Source organism: Scyliorhinus canicula, chromosome 16 (genome assembly GCF_902713615.1).
Source record: "Scyliorhinus canicula chromosome 16, sScyCan1.1, whole genome shotgun sequence".
In the NCBI taxonomy this organism is placed as follows: Eukaryota; Metazoa; Chordata; class Chondrichthyes; order Carcharhiniformes; family Scyliorhinidae; genus Scyliorhinus; species Scyliorhinus canicula.
The window spans coordinates 53,510,788-53,525,074 of NC_052161.1; the positions used below are offsets into that span (position 1 = coordinate 53,510,788).

General features: G+C 46.5%; 1 protein-coding gene across 9 annotated transcripts in view; it reads right to left on the reverse strand.

The window, feature by feature from the left end:
* LOC119951075 (coiled-coil and C2 domain-containing protein 2A-like) overlaps window positions 1-9,382 on the reverse strand; it is a 610,180-nt gene extending 600,798 nt beyond the window's left edge. For 7 of the 9 annotated variants that reach the window (XM_038774117.1, XM_038774121.1, XM_038774116.1 and 4 more), the window contains exon 1: window positions 9,271-9,370. The gene's annotated coding sequence lies outside the window, so the exon portion shown is untranslated. Of the gene's footprint in view, window positions 1-9,265 lie in introns of all 9 variants that reach the window. The other 2 variants (XM_038774113.1, XM_038774114.1) reach the window with 2 other exon arrangements.
* Between the last annotated feature and the right edge of the window lie 4,905 nt (window positions 9,383-14,287).

The window sequence follows — 14,287 nt, forward strand, 5'->3', positions numbered from 1 at the left end:
TCGGGGACCCTCCAGAGTTGTTCTGCCATGAGAGGGTGAGGGGTGAGGGTCGGAGGCGCTGTGTGGGGGGGGGGGGGGGGGGGCAACTGCTCGTGGCCCCACCATGCCAATCCCTGGATCGTGTGTACAAATTCCAGGGGCGACCCTTGTTCCTCACTCTCCTGAAGGTGCCAGCTGTTTACCTCGTCCAGTGGCCTTCAATGATGGTGGGAGTCCTCTGGAGCTGTTTCAGTATTCAGTTTATAGACAGGGTAGAAATCCATAAAAACATTGGAATTCCCAAATATCAACAACTTCTTCTTCAGTCATTCAACTCAAATCAGATGGTAATTTGTAAAAGGTTCTTTTTCTTCATCCAATTACTTTCTGGCAGAGCCGGTGGGAAACTCCCAGCAAAAACGACCACAAATGACACTTACGGCACATTTCACAGGCCTCAAAAAGCTCTCGGTCAAGCAAAACAAGGCCGGTGAATAGCAGGAGGGGGCAAAAATGAGAACCCGCCAGGTGCCAAACAGTTTGCAATGCAACTGGCCCACTCCCATAGGTGAAATTGGGAGCTCACCATAGTGTGGGGACAAACTAATTATCACTATTTAAGCCTCATTTCCATACAATTAATGAGACCACTACATATCCAACGGCCTCCTGTCATTCAGCAGCCTCCCAAATGCTCACGGTGGCGCCGATTAGTACTCCTTTTGAAAATCATGAACCTGGTGGAAGGGCGGTTTGTGGGAGCCGAGTAGGGGATTAGCCATCTTTGCTCACAGGCAAAGAGCACGAGGGTCCTCAGCTTGCCTCTCCAGTGCTCAGTGGGGGTGGGGGAACCGTCCACAAGGGTGGGCCGCCGTGGGAGGGTGCGTTGGGGGATGGGTGGTGTGGCAACCGGGGTGCAACCGCACCCAACCATGCCACCCCCAGGATCATGTTTACCCGTTCCGGGGCAACCCTTGTCCCTGCCCATCTGCCCCACCGACTACCGCCTCCCCATAACTCCCACTGACTGCCGAGGCCTTGACCTCTCGCCGCGCGGCTGAAGGCTACTCATAATACGGAACTGGCAATCATGGTTAAGAGAGCACTTCACACAACTCAAGTGGAGTCTCGTGGGTCGGCACGTGGGAGTCATTGCCTAGCATCCCAATCACACTTTGATTCCTGGACACTGTGCTTGAACAATGCGACAGGCAACACCACACACGCAGAAGCCAACATCCAAATACCCAGGGGATGGGACACAGCTCCAGGGACATGTCCGAGACCGGGGGGGGGGGGGGCTGCCACAGGAGGGTGAGGTGCCTGAAGAGGTGGACCAAGGGTTCATAGGTCAACCCACATTGCGGAAGAAAGTGTTAGAGGCTTCATCCTGGTTTTGCACAAAGGCGTTTATCGTCTTTGACAATTCCCCACCCTCCCGATGGTGCTGCTCCTTCCCCCACCCAGATCATTCTCACCCCCTACCTATCCCGACCCCTCTCATCCATTCCCTCCCTCTCCCAGTGCCCAGATATGCTTTGCCCTCCTAGCTCTAGCACTATGTCTAGGTGTGTCCCCACATCAGAGGTGGAGACAGCCAGCTGCTTGCTGCGTCCTGTGGCCTTCGATGACCCGGGTGACTATCTTCCAGGTGCTCTGAGTCCAGAGGACCTCAGCTCACTTGTCGGCAGCACTTGCACAGCAGTGCCGCCCTGTCCTATCATGTATTGTCTGCGAGACGCAACCTCATCAGAGGGGTGGAGCTTGAGGGAGCTGGTTGCAACCATCACCACTCCATGGGACGGGTCGGGTACTGATTCAGCGCCACCTCCTCCCGCTTGGTGCCCATAGGGCCCTGGGGTGAACCTTGGGACAGAGGGGCAGCTGGTTCGAGCCCTGGCTGCCCCTGCATCATCTGGCTCTGCCAGCCCTGGCGGATCCCCATAGTCTGCACCATCGTGTCAACACCCTCGGCAATTCTCTTCAGTAACTGGGACATGCTCTGCAGAGCCTTGGCAATGCCCACTTGTGGCTGGGACAAGCTCTGCAACACCTCGGCCATGCCCATCTAACAGTGGGACATGCCCCGCGGAACCTCATCAAACTCAGCCTGGTACTAGGTCCCATCCCCCAGCAAGGCGGACATTCTGTCAAGGCCCTCAGCCACGGCCATCACAGACTACGTAACGCCTTGGACAGCTTCACTAATTGTGCCGACATCATCCACCACATTCTCCACTGCGGTCGCCATTGCAACACTAGCAGTGTTGTCCTTGGTGCCACACATTGCCGGCGACATCTCCTGCGCCTGTAGCCTCTGGGACTTATCCAAGCAGCTATAGATCTGCTGCAGTGTCACTGACATCTCACTCTGAATGCCCCAGGCGCTCCCTAAGCTCTCCATCAGCTCCGGGTAACCCTGTTGCACAGGCTCAGCATCAGGCTGGGACCCAGCTGGGTCCTGGGATCCAGCAGACCTCCGACTGCCATCTATCCTGGGAGTTCCTGCCTCCACCTCATGTACGTTGCTCATCAGATTGTGCCCCATAAGCCTGACCACTAACATTTCTCACAGAGGTGTGTGTATCTGCGCTGATGGAAAATGGGGACGACAGCTCTGTCGCGACTATTGTGGTCGCATTCTCGGAGCTTTCCTCCGAGGTGGTCTCCTGTGAGGCTGGAGAGGATGCAGCCCAGGATGGGCTGGTGCCATCAGCTGGAGGACCTGCAGGAGAATGGGCATGTGGTCAGTAAGAGGATGGGTCATCCAAGGCAATAACAAATCTCGTTTGACACGTCCTCTGGGTGGAGCCCGGTGGTTCCTTACATCTGCAGCATCTGCCAGTCTCTGCGTTGGTGATCGCTCTGTCCTTGGTCACCTCCAGGGCACACTCCTCAAAGGTGATGACGATTCCTATGTCTGGCATGCCATCGCCAGTCTGAGGCCTCTGAGGAGACAAAAAGAGAGCATCATTAGCCACAGTGGTTTGGTGGTGATGGTGGGGGAAAGTTGGAGGGGGTTGAAGGTGGTTGGGGGGAGGGTAGATGCTCCCGTTGGGGTGAGAGGTGGGGAAAGAGGTCTTGTGGGGTAGAATGGGGGCATTGGTGTCTACTTACTCGTGCTTCCCAGTGTAGGTCATTGACCTTCTTTCTGCACTGGAGGCCAGTCCTCCTGGTCACACTCCCGGCGCTCACAGCTGCCACCACCTCATCTCAGGCAGCACTGGCTGCCCTATGGCTAGCCCTTGTTGACCCTCAGGGGAACAGAACATCCCTCCTGTCCTCCACTGCGCCTAGCAGCCTCCCCAAGTCAGCGTCCCCGAATCTTGGGGATGGTCTCCTCAGGACCATTGTTACGGGCTGGTTGGGGTTGGCTGAGCAAGTGTTGCTCAACCTTGCTAGTGGGGGCTAGCGAGCATGGTGCCACCGAATCAGCTGGCGAGCCTTCATTTGCGGTGAGAATCCCATGAGGACTTGGTTAAGTGGATCAATTAACATTGAATAGTGTTGCTGGCCTCGCTGCGCCAAGCGCCGGGTAGCTCGTGGCAATTCCCGCTCTCTACCACACTTAGAAAACTTTCCAGAGAAACCTTTCCATTGTCTTCCGAGCAAAGATGTACATTAAGGCAAAAAAGTTAGTGGTCAGGAAATTAAGTGTCATCCCCACTTTGCAACGAGGGGTTGCACAGGTTGGAAATGTACCTTCTTAAACCCAAATAATTCCTTACAATGTCAGGAAATTCAACTGTCTCACAAGAGGCCATAAGGTATACCTGTTTCCATTGGCCCCTTCCTGTGGTCTATTTATGTGTGCATGCATTATTTTATTATGCTTACAATACTCTTGGACTGTACTTAGGGACTGGTTTAGCACAGTGGGCTAAACAGCTGGTTTGTAATACAGAACAAGGCCAGCAGCACTGGTTCAATTCCAGTGAACAGGTGCTGGAATGTGGCGACTCGGGGCTTTTCACAGTAACTTCATTAAAGCCTACTTGTGACAATAAGCGATTATTATTAGTATTATTACTCTCATCCCTTCTCTAATTCAGGCTCATTTGGCACCTCACATTAAGTGCACCATATGCACACATCTTTTTTTGAAAATTTTCCCTTAAATAATTTGTTGAAACAACTGTAACCATAAACCACCCATCCTTCACTGCAAAGCTATCTTTTCTCTTCAAGGATAAGGTAATCATCAGAAATTTCAGGCCATTGGTAGAAATCTCTTGTCATCTCATTGCCTTGTTGATTCATAAGGGCAAAACCATTGGGGACTTAGATGTAGGAAGGTCAATGGTGGCTATAGAGTTGACAGGACCATTTGCTAGTAAATATTTGGTCGACAAATGCAGCAGCAAAAAAATGTATCAAACACATCCAAAAAGGTGCAGGTGGATTTCCAATGGTAGCTGCATTGGATAATATATATTTTTTTTCTCCATAATCTAAAAAATATCTCTCTGGTAAGGAAGTGAACAGTCTTTCACCTCTGCCTAACAAGCTGTTGGAAATCATAATAAAGATAAATTCCTCGAGGTTCGATTTAAGGAAATTTATTTACACAAATATATTTGTGGAGAGAGTGTTCCAGCTGTAAAAGCCAGTGCTCTGAGATTCGATTGAAGAATGCATATCTTTATAGTCTGAAATAACAGCTTGAAGTAAACAGGCATGTTTATATTAAATAGACCTTGGAAAGTACGCAAGATGAAATACGTAGTACGTATGTTCTTGCCCTTGGCTAAAAACAACTCGAGTACACATTTTGTTATCTTTCGGAGGACAATGTGTTATCATAATAAGGCCGAGACCAAAATATTAAGCAGTATTTTGTTTATGTTACCTGACCTACTTATTTTCGCTAAAAAAGTGTTGAACTATCGTCAAGCATTTCCCAGCATGCCTCCAAGTTGGCAACTCATTAATTTCCCTTCCACACCCACAGTCAATAAATCTCTCTTGCCCTTTCAGCAAACACATTAATACCTTTTTTGGATGGGTTGTGAAGGAGAGGAATATAGAGATTTCTAATGAAAGTTTACACTAAGGACCACATTTGAGAATGCCCCACGGAATTAAGGTGTGAAAGTAGGGAGCGTAGGCTTCATGAAAGTCCACACCTAGCTTGAGATGCAGATTACTGGGGTCCTGCTGTAAAAATAAGCTGGATGAGCATCACACTGGAGTGGAGACACTAGAGATGTCAGTATATTTTTTGAAATGTATTCTTTCATGAGCTGTGGGACATCACTGGAGAGAATATCAACAACTAGTTTCAAGAGATTGGAAGCACTATCTTTCAGGGTCTATAAATTCTAACTGATATCATCAGGTGTACCTTAATTAATGTGCACTCAGATCTGGGACCCAGAAATATGTCCAGCATACAAACATGTTTTTATGCTGGACATATTTCTGGCTCGGGTGGAAATTCTCTCAAAGAAAAGGTAAATATTGCACAGGATTGAAGGACAATTTTGATTGCCTAAGATTTCAGAAAGTAGTTTCCAAAATTGTAGACATATATACTCGAACCAAGAGAAGACACAAGAAAAATCTGCATTTGGTCCCACAAGAGAAATCTCCAGAACAGTCAGCACGTCCAAAATAAGGACAATATGGAGAGAATATCAGCAACTAATTTCAAGAGATTGGAAGGATTATCTTTCAGGGTCTATAAATTCTAACGGATATCATCAGGTGTGTCTTAATCAATGTGCACTCAGATCTGAGACCTAGTCCATGTGTTGTTATTAAAATTCATCTTCATTATTTGGTTTACTAGATGTTATTTTTGAATTTAGAGTGTCCAATTATTTTTTTTTCCAGTTAAGGGCAATTTAGCATGGCCAATCCACTTACCCTGCACATATTTTTGGGTTGTGGACGAAACCCACGCAAAGGAGAATGTGAAAACTCCACACGGACAGTGACCCAGAGCCGGGATCAAACCTGGGACCTCGGCACCACGAGGTTGCAGTGCTAACCACTGCACCACCATGCTGCCTTGGTTTACTATGTTGAGGACAGGTCATGTTACTTTCCAGCTGGCCCTCAGATGTCTGTTTATTTTTTCTTTTTTTTGTTTTTTAAAAATTTAGATTACCCAATTATTTTTTCTATTAAGGGGCAATTTAGCGTGGCCAATCCACCTACTCTGCACATTTTTGGGTTGTGGGGGCGAAACCCACGCAGACACGGGGAGAATGTGCAAACTCCACACGGACAGTGACCCAGAGCCGGGATCGAACCTGGGACCTCAGCGCCGTGAGGCGGTTATGCTAACCACTAGGCCACAGATGTCTGTTTATGATAATTGCAAGATAAACGATTAGGCTCACCATGCATCTGCAATTACACAACAAATTAGAGTCCTCCCAATCTCAGAAACTCTGAAATGTTTTGTGTTTAAATAGATGTTGAGGTCACTGTTCATTCAATAATTTCTTAACCTCCTCGGAGACATCAAAGACCATGGTACGGTCTGTATATCCAAGTATAAGTGCAATTCAGACTCTATTCCTCTCCCCGAAAATTGTTAAAGGCTGAACCAAACTGTTAGAAACCTTGATGTTTGATTGATCTGAGATGAGCTTCTGACTACATATCCATACTTTCACTGGTCGACCTCCACCTCCATAATACCACCTGTTCACCCTGCCGAAGCTCATCTGCCGCTGAAAAACTTCGCCACGGTAAGGGTTCAAGAGCAGAAAGGTGCAAAGATTTCTCGGTTGGTATATGTTCTTTTATACTTGACTAGTCCAATGCACTCCTGGCCAGAGTACCACAGTTAGCCCTCCATTGACTTCATGTGAAAATTCCCCTACCCATTTTCTAACTGACACCAAGTCCCATTCATCATCATCCCTGTGCTGGCTGATTTACATTGCTCAACTAGGAGCTAATAACACAACTTTAAAAGACTCATCACCCATCTCTGTAAACAGCCCCATCATAACCCTATGAGATGTCGTCACTCTTCTGACTCTGGCCTGTGCATTGCACCAATTCGCTCCACCATTAGAGGCTGTGGGCGAAATTCTCCGCCCCCCACGACGGATGGGAGAATAGCGGGAGGGCCTTCCCGACATTTTTCCCGCCCTCCCGCTATTCTCCCACCCCCCCCGCCGAAGTCCCGACCCGAATCGCTGCAGCCGTTTTTTTACGGCCGGCAGCGATTCACAGCTGTTAGATGGGCCGAAGTCCCAGCCCTTTCCGCCGTTTTCACGAACGGCAAACACACCTGGTCTTGCCGTTCGTAAAAACGGCGTCACCAACTCGCTTTTTATAACCATGGCACCGATTGGCACGGCAGTACCACGGCCGTGCCAAGGGTGCCATGGGCCCGCGATCGGTGGGCACCGATCGCGGGCAGCGGGCCCGATGCCCGCGCACTACTTGTCCTTCCGCCGCCCCGCAGTATCCATTCGCGGGGCGGCTGAGGGGCAACCCGGCCCGCGCATGCGCGGGTTTCGCGCAAAACGCGATGACGTCACCCGCGCATGCGCGGGTTGGAGTCTTCCAAACTGCGCATGCGCGGCTGACGTCATATGACGCGTCAGCCGGCGCTAACTCCGGTAAGCGGGCTTAACGATTTTCGTTAAGCCCGTCTTGCCGGAGCCTACGGCGTCGGGCTGCTAGCCCCGACCGGGGACCAGAATCGGTCCCCCGTCGGGAAGGGGCGCGCTGCCGTAAAACCCGCCCGGGTTTTACGGCAGCTTTACGATTTCTCCCGTTTTGGGAGAATCTCGCCCTGTGATTTCAGCTGCAGGGGCCCACCACTTTGGAATTCACTGTTTAATCTTTAGTCCTCTAACATACTCCATAAAACCTACAACTTTGTCCAAGATTTTTGTCATCACTAATATGTCCATGGTGGCTCACTGTTAAATAGAATTCCTAGTGTAGGAGGCTGCATTGACCTTTGAAAGAGCAAACTACATAGGCTAATTTCCCTACCTTACCCCCTTAACCCCACCGAACCTACACATCCTTGGACACTAATGGGCAATTAAGCATGGCCAATTCATCTAACCTGCACATCTTTGCACAATTACACTAATTTCTGTTAATGTTTCTGCGAACTCCCTCAAGAAGCTCTACTGCATTAAAAGGTGCTACATAACTCCAGGTTATTGGCCATTTTCCTCTTTGGTATAGCCTTATCTTTGTGCTCGTCATTTCTTATTCCTTCTTTGTATGGGCAGATATGGAACTGCCTGCCCAATGTGGACATCATGGTAAGGGTTCAAGAGCAGAAAGGTGCAAATATTTCTTGGCTGGTATAGGTTGTAAAAAAACAATTTGCAGAATTATTTCAGTAGCACAGCTTAAAAAAATTCTAACTGCTTCAACCAATATTTAAGCAAATAAAATGGTCCTTCAAAGTCTCAGAACTGATTTGCTCCATCTGACAGGTCAAGCAGGCAGCTTCCCGGTCTTTTCTACACCATGATGAAGTGCAGGTGGCAGAGACAGAGCTCCTTGGGCAGCCCTTAATGGTGCTGGTGGTGCATCTCTAACACCACTGGGAGTGCCAAACACCTTATCATAGAATTTACAGTGCAGAAGGAGGCCATTCGGCCCATCGAGTTTGCACCAGCTCTTGGAAAGAGCACCCTACCCAAGGTCAACACCTCCACCCTATCCCCATAACCCAGTAACCCCACCCAACACTAAGGGCAACTTTGGACACTAAGGGCAATTTATCATGTCCAATTCACCTAACCTGCACATCTTTGGACTGTGGGAGGAAACCGGAGCATCCGGAGGAAACCCACGTACACACAAGGATAATGTGCAGACTCCGCACAGACAGTGACCCAAGCCAGAATCGAACCTGGGACCCTGGAGCGGTGAAGCAATTGTGCTATCCACAATGCTACCGTGCTGCCCCGAGTCAACAGCTCCTGAGGGCAAGGAGGTTCAATTTTCAGGGACAAGCTCATTTCAGTCAGTTCAGGCCATTTCAGAAACAAGTTACCCCAGTCAGAATAAAGTTATAGAGTGTTACAGCACAGAGAAGAGGTCCTTTGGCCCATCGTGTCCGTGCCAGTCATCTAGCATCTATCTATTCTAATCCCATTTTCCTGCACTTGACCCATAGCCTTACATCCTCTGGGATACTGACTCTTCCTATAAAAATCTTTCACTCAAGACACTGCTGGTTTTTCGCCAAGCGTCAAGGAGTCAGGACGTCCTGGTTGACCTATAAACACACCAAATTAAATTGATTTATAGTCAAGAGGCATTAGCTTAGATGCTCAGAATAAAGTACCGTACTCCCAAAATACTGCGATACAGTTAAAGTGTCTCTTTAAAGCCGCTGTAAAAGTAAACTGAAGGTGGACTAACGGTCCAGCTGCTGCTGCATGGCGCTCGAGCCGCAGCCCGGCCAACGGCACAATGCTCGTGCTCCCCCTGTGGTCACGTGGCGCGCTCCCGCGGCTTCACCTTCCCCAGCTTTTCACGCGCCCTTGGTGGGGCTCGATTGGCCATTCCGTCTGGAAACCCTCATTCTTAACTGCGCTCAGTTTGAACGTGCTCCCGTGAGCGGTAACCTATGGAGTTTCCTGTTTAGAACAATTAACTCGACTTTCCCGAACTGTATGGCAATCGGTCGGATAAAAAATTTCCAAAGAAATGCGAAACATTTGCGAAAAAAATAGGGGGAAATGGTGCTATTGGTGGGAACCTTTGGAGTTCACCCCGCAGATTATTTCTTTATTACCTGCTAGGATAATTTATAGGAGTCAAAGATATTGACTATTGTTGTGAAGGAAGAGTGTCCTCCCAGGGTACCACCCTGCTCAGAGCCCGACCACCCAGGGGCCTCTGATGGCCTGGGAGACCGCCCCCAGGTACCGTTATGCATGGTCCACATTTGTGTGGACTAGTGCTAAACAGCGCCCTGGTGCTTGTCCCCAGATGCAGTCATTAGGTCCCAGGCCTTGGGAGAATCTGGTGCAGACACTATTTAAATTAGCCAAACTGCTCACTGAAACATGCAAATCTGGAACCCAGAACTCAGTAGATCTCGCGAGATGTTCCAAGCATCGCAAATCTCATGAGATGCCTCTCGCGAGATTGAATAGCCTCGACGCGTTACTGAGTCGGGCATGACGAGGCCATTCAACAATGCCCTGCATCTAACCCTTCCTGAAAAGAAATGTTTTGGCCCCAACTACTTTCTGTGGTAGCAAATTCCACAGGCTCACCACTGGGTGAAGAAATACCCAGCTCTACTTTTAGATATCAGCAATGAATCGCCTTATGTAGTTCTGATTAGGAATACTGTTTCAGGTCCATTCAGGAATTATGGAGTTGATCCCCAGGATCATTTTAATACATTCTGGCAGTTTTTCACAGTGCACATGTTCCAACAATGGCAACATAGAAACAATGAAAATATTGCAAATAGGAAAATGAAATTAAATAAGTAGTGGAAATACATAGGTCAGAATTCAATTCTGACAACGGGTTATTCCCAAAATATTTTGCTGAAGAATATAGGTAAATTTGTTTAGGTGAAATTGAATGTTGTAAACTTTCATCTGGTACAGACAGGAGACGGTCAGTTTTCCTCTTACCACCTGCCCATGAACAGGTGTTTTGAATTAGTCTATATTTTAAAAATAGGCAGTGGTGTAGTTTCCCAACATTCAGGTTTTGTATGATCCAATTTTATGAATAATCCCACAGCAAATCTGAGTTAGGATTAACTAAACAGGTTAGTTTATTGTGTGCATTCAAAACCTTCAAAAAGGAGTGTTAGAAATGTCCCAATCTGCATTCTGTGTCTCAACTAATAAAGGCAAGTATCCCATATGCCATTTTAACCACCTTACCTACATGTCCTGTTGTCTTGAGGGACCTATGAACATACACCCCAAGGTTCCTCTGGCCCTCTTTACTTCCCTTATGTGTTGAAAGAGGTGCCATTCAGTTGAAAGTTCGGTGTTTGGAAAGCCATTGTCTCAGCAGACCCACAGACTCCCCCGGCAAGGTTGGCTTATCAAATGCAAATGGTAATCCTGTGATTCACTTTAAAATTTGTCTGTGCTGTCCCAGGTATTCTGATAGAAGCTCCTTGGGCATAATGAGATGTGACATTCTGGAAACTGAGATTGCTGGGGGTCAACCATCTTAACTGTCTTTGTTCAGCAGAAAAGTCCAATTTAAAAATGAGACATAGTAATAAGGATAGCGTTTTAAAATATATACAGGATTGGGTTTCTGTTCCTCATCAGAACAACCGAACACAACAAATGCTAAGTTTATCAGAGGTTGATGCTTCAAAATAAATATACTAATGATAAGATTCAAATATTTCAACATGTTTAAGATGGTTTAGCAAAAAAATTCTGTAATTTTGTGACATCAAGTTGAAAAGTTCATTTACGGCACTTGGGAAATTTGAGTTTGTGGAAAAGAAAAATGGCAAAGAAATTCACAGATCAAATTGGTTTCATTTCTCCTGAGGTTTCTTCGATTAATTAACTTTCTCATTTATGGTCACTGTTATGGGAGCAGCGTTTTCAGAACCCCAAAATGTATCATGGAGTTCAACCAACCTTTCCCTTGTATGGTATTGTTGCTTTTGAAGCACCTGGTTTGGTCTCCAGGTGTGGTATTACAATTATGGACATGTGGGTTTTTAAGCACAAAACAATGTTTATTCCATGAATTCAACTTAACCTTTTTAAATACACATTGGATCACTTACCACCCCTTACTTCAAAGATAACCCTGAAAATAATACAACACTAAATAATACCTCCACATGTTCCTTCAAACCTCCAAAAGACTTAACACCTTTAAACAGAAACACATCAGGTTAAAGACATTACTATTATGAGTTTAAATCACCCAAATGATTCAGAGATAGTCTTTCATGGCAGAGATCACAGCAGATCCAGCTCACTGCAAATAGACACACCCAAGCTCTTTTCCTCAAAACTGAAACTAAAAGCAGAAGTGAGCTCAGCTCCTCCCACCCTCTGACATCACTTCAGTAATATGAGTTGCTTCATTTCTTAAAGGTGCATTGCTTAAACATCCATTTCTTAAAGGTACTCTCACATGACACCTCCCCCAAGAAAATATAAACCATCAACTTCAAGATGGTTTCATTTTTCACTTTTGCACCATCCACTAGGAAATGTACACAGTAAATATACTTTTTCATTTCACAAAAAAAAACAACACACGCAAACAAGCATAATAATAAAGTCCATCTTTCCCGTTCTTCTTCCTCCAACCAAAATCCTTCTCGATTGACAGTCTCTTTGAGCAAGAAAGTCAATGCACGATCCATCCATTTTCTACGCCTCGGCAATTCTCTTTAAAGTTAGATACGTCAGGGCAGCACGGTGGCTCAGTGGATAGCATTGCTGCCTCGCGGCGCTGAGGTCCCAGGTTCGATCCCGGCTCTGGGTCACTGTCCGTGCGGAGTTTGCACATTCTCCCTGTGTTTGCGTGGGTTTCGCCCCCACAACCCAAAAGATGTGCAGGTTAGGTGCATTGACCACGCTAAATTTCCCCTTAATTGGAAAAAAAAAATTGGGTATTCTAAATTTAAAAAAAAAGTTAGATACGTCAGTTCAATCTGATCACAGATTCCCTTGCAATTCTCCAATACAGTAGCATCAGTTATCACAGCTTTCAGGCAGTCACGTGCCTGTTGAAAGTCCGCTGTCCATTGAAATTTTTGACGTTTCTTTAGCAAGTCCATCAGTGGAGTAGAACATAGAACATAGAACAGTACAGCACAGAACAGGCCCTTCGGCCCTCGATGTTGTGCCGAACAATGATCACCCTACTTAAACCCACGTAACCCGTATACCCATAACCCAACAATCCCCCCATTAACCTTACACTACGGGCAATTTAGCATGGCCAATCCACCTAACCCGCACATCTTTGGACTGTGGGAGGAAACCGGAGCACCCGGAGGAAACCCACGCACACACGGGGAGGACGTACAGACTCCGCACAGACAGTGACCCAGCCGGGAACCGAACCTGGGACCCTGGAGCTGTGAAGCATTGATGCTAACCACTATGCTACCGTGCTGCCCATCCTCTGGACAAATCTGTCTCCTCTGGTTACTGACACTTCAGCCATTGGAAACATTTTCTCTTTACGAACTCTATCAAAAACCTTCAAGCTTTTAAAGATTGCTATCAAATCTTCTCTTAACTTCTTTGCTCTAAGGAGATCCACCCCAGTTTCTCTGGCCTGTCTATGCAGCTGTAATCCCTGATCCCTGGAATCATTCCAGTGAATCTCATCTGTAAACTCTCCAAATTTTAACATTTATTAAAAATGTTACCTTTCTATTCAAGCACGTTCAACTTCTCCACTATAAATTTCCAAGTCTATCGTTCCAAGTAATCACGCCACAAAACATTTGCACAAAGGTTCGATCAAATCCACTCATGCTAAGAAACCGCATTATTTTCCTTCGTCTTGAGGGTATCGGAAACTCCTCAAGGAAAGTGATTTGGACTTCTCCAAATACACTTTCAGCTAGGTTCATCACCAAACCCGCCTTCTGAAGTTGATCGAAGAACTCCATACAATGTTTTAATGTTCTTTCCATGTCTGGAAGTTGGAAATAAAAGCAGATTGTCCCACTTTCTCACTGCAATCCTTCAAACGTGGGATAGGATAAGAGTCCGTTCTTGTAACTGCATTCACCTTTCGATAGTCCACACACAACTGTTGGGTACCGTCTGGTTTAGGTGCCATCACTGTGGGTGAGCTCCATTGGCTGCAACCCACTTCAATTATGCCACTTTTCAGCATACTCTCAATCTCTCTGTTAACCTGTGCCAATTTTAAAGGATTAAGTCTATGTGGATGTTGTTTGATAGGAACAGCATTTCCCACATCTACATCATATATAGCCATTTTAGTACTTCCCAATTTATCTCTACAAACTTGCCCATGTGATATCAATAACTCTTTCAGGTCAGTTTGTTTTTCCTCTGGAAGGTAACTTAACAATTCATCCCAATTTTTAAGAACATCCTCAATTTCCAATTTAATTTGAGGTATGTCAAATTCACAGTCATCTGGATTTGGTTCGTCACTTTGAGTTAGAATCATTAAAACATCCTTTTTCTCTCCTCTTTCAATGTACCTTTTAAGCATATTCACATGACACACTCAGTGAGTCTTCCTTCTATCTGGTGTTTTTACCACATAATTCACCTCACTTAATTTCCTTTCAATCTGATACGGTCCACAAAACCTAGCTTTTAAAGGCTCCCCTACCACTGGTAACACCACTAAA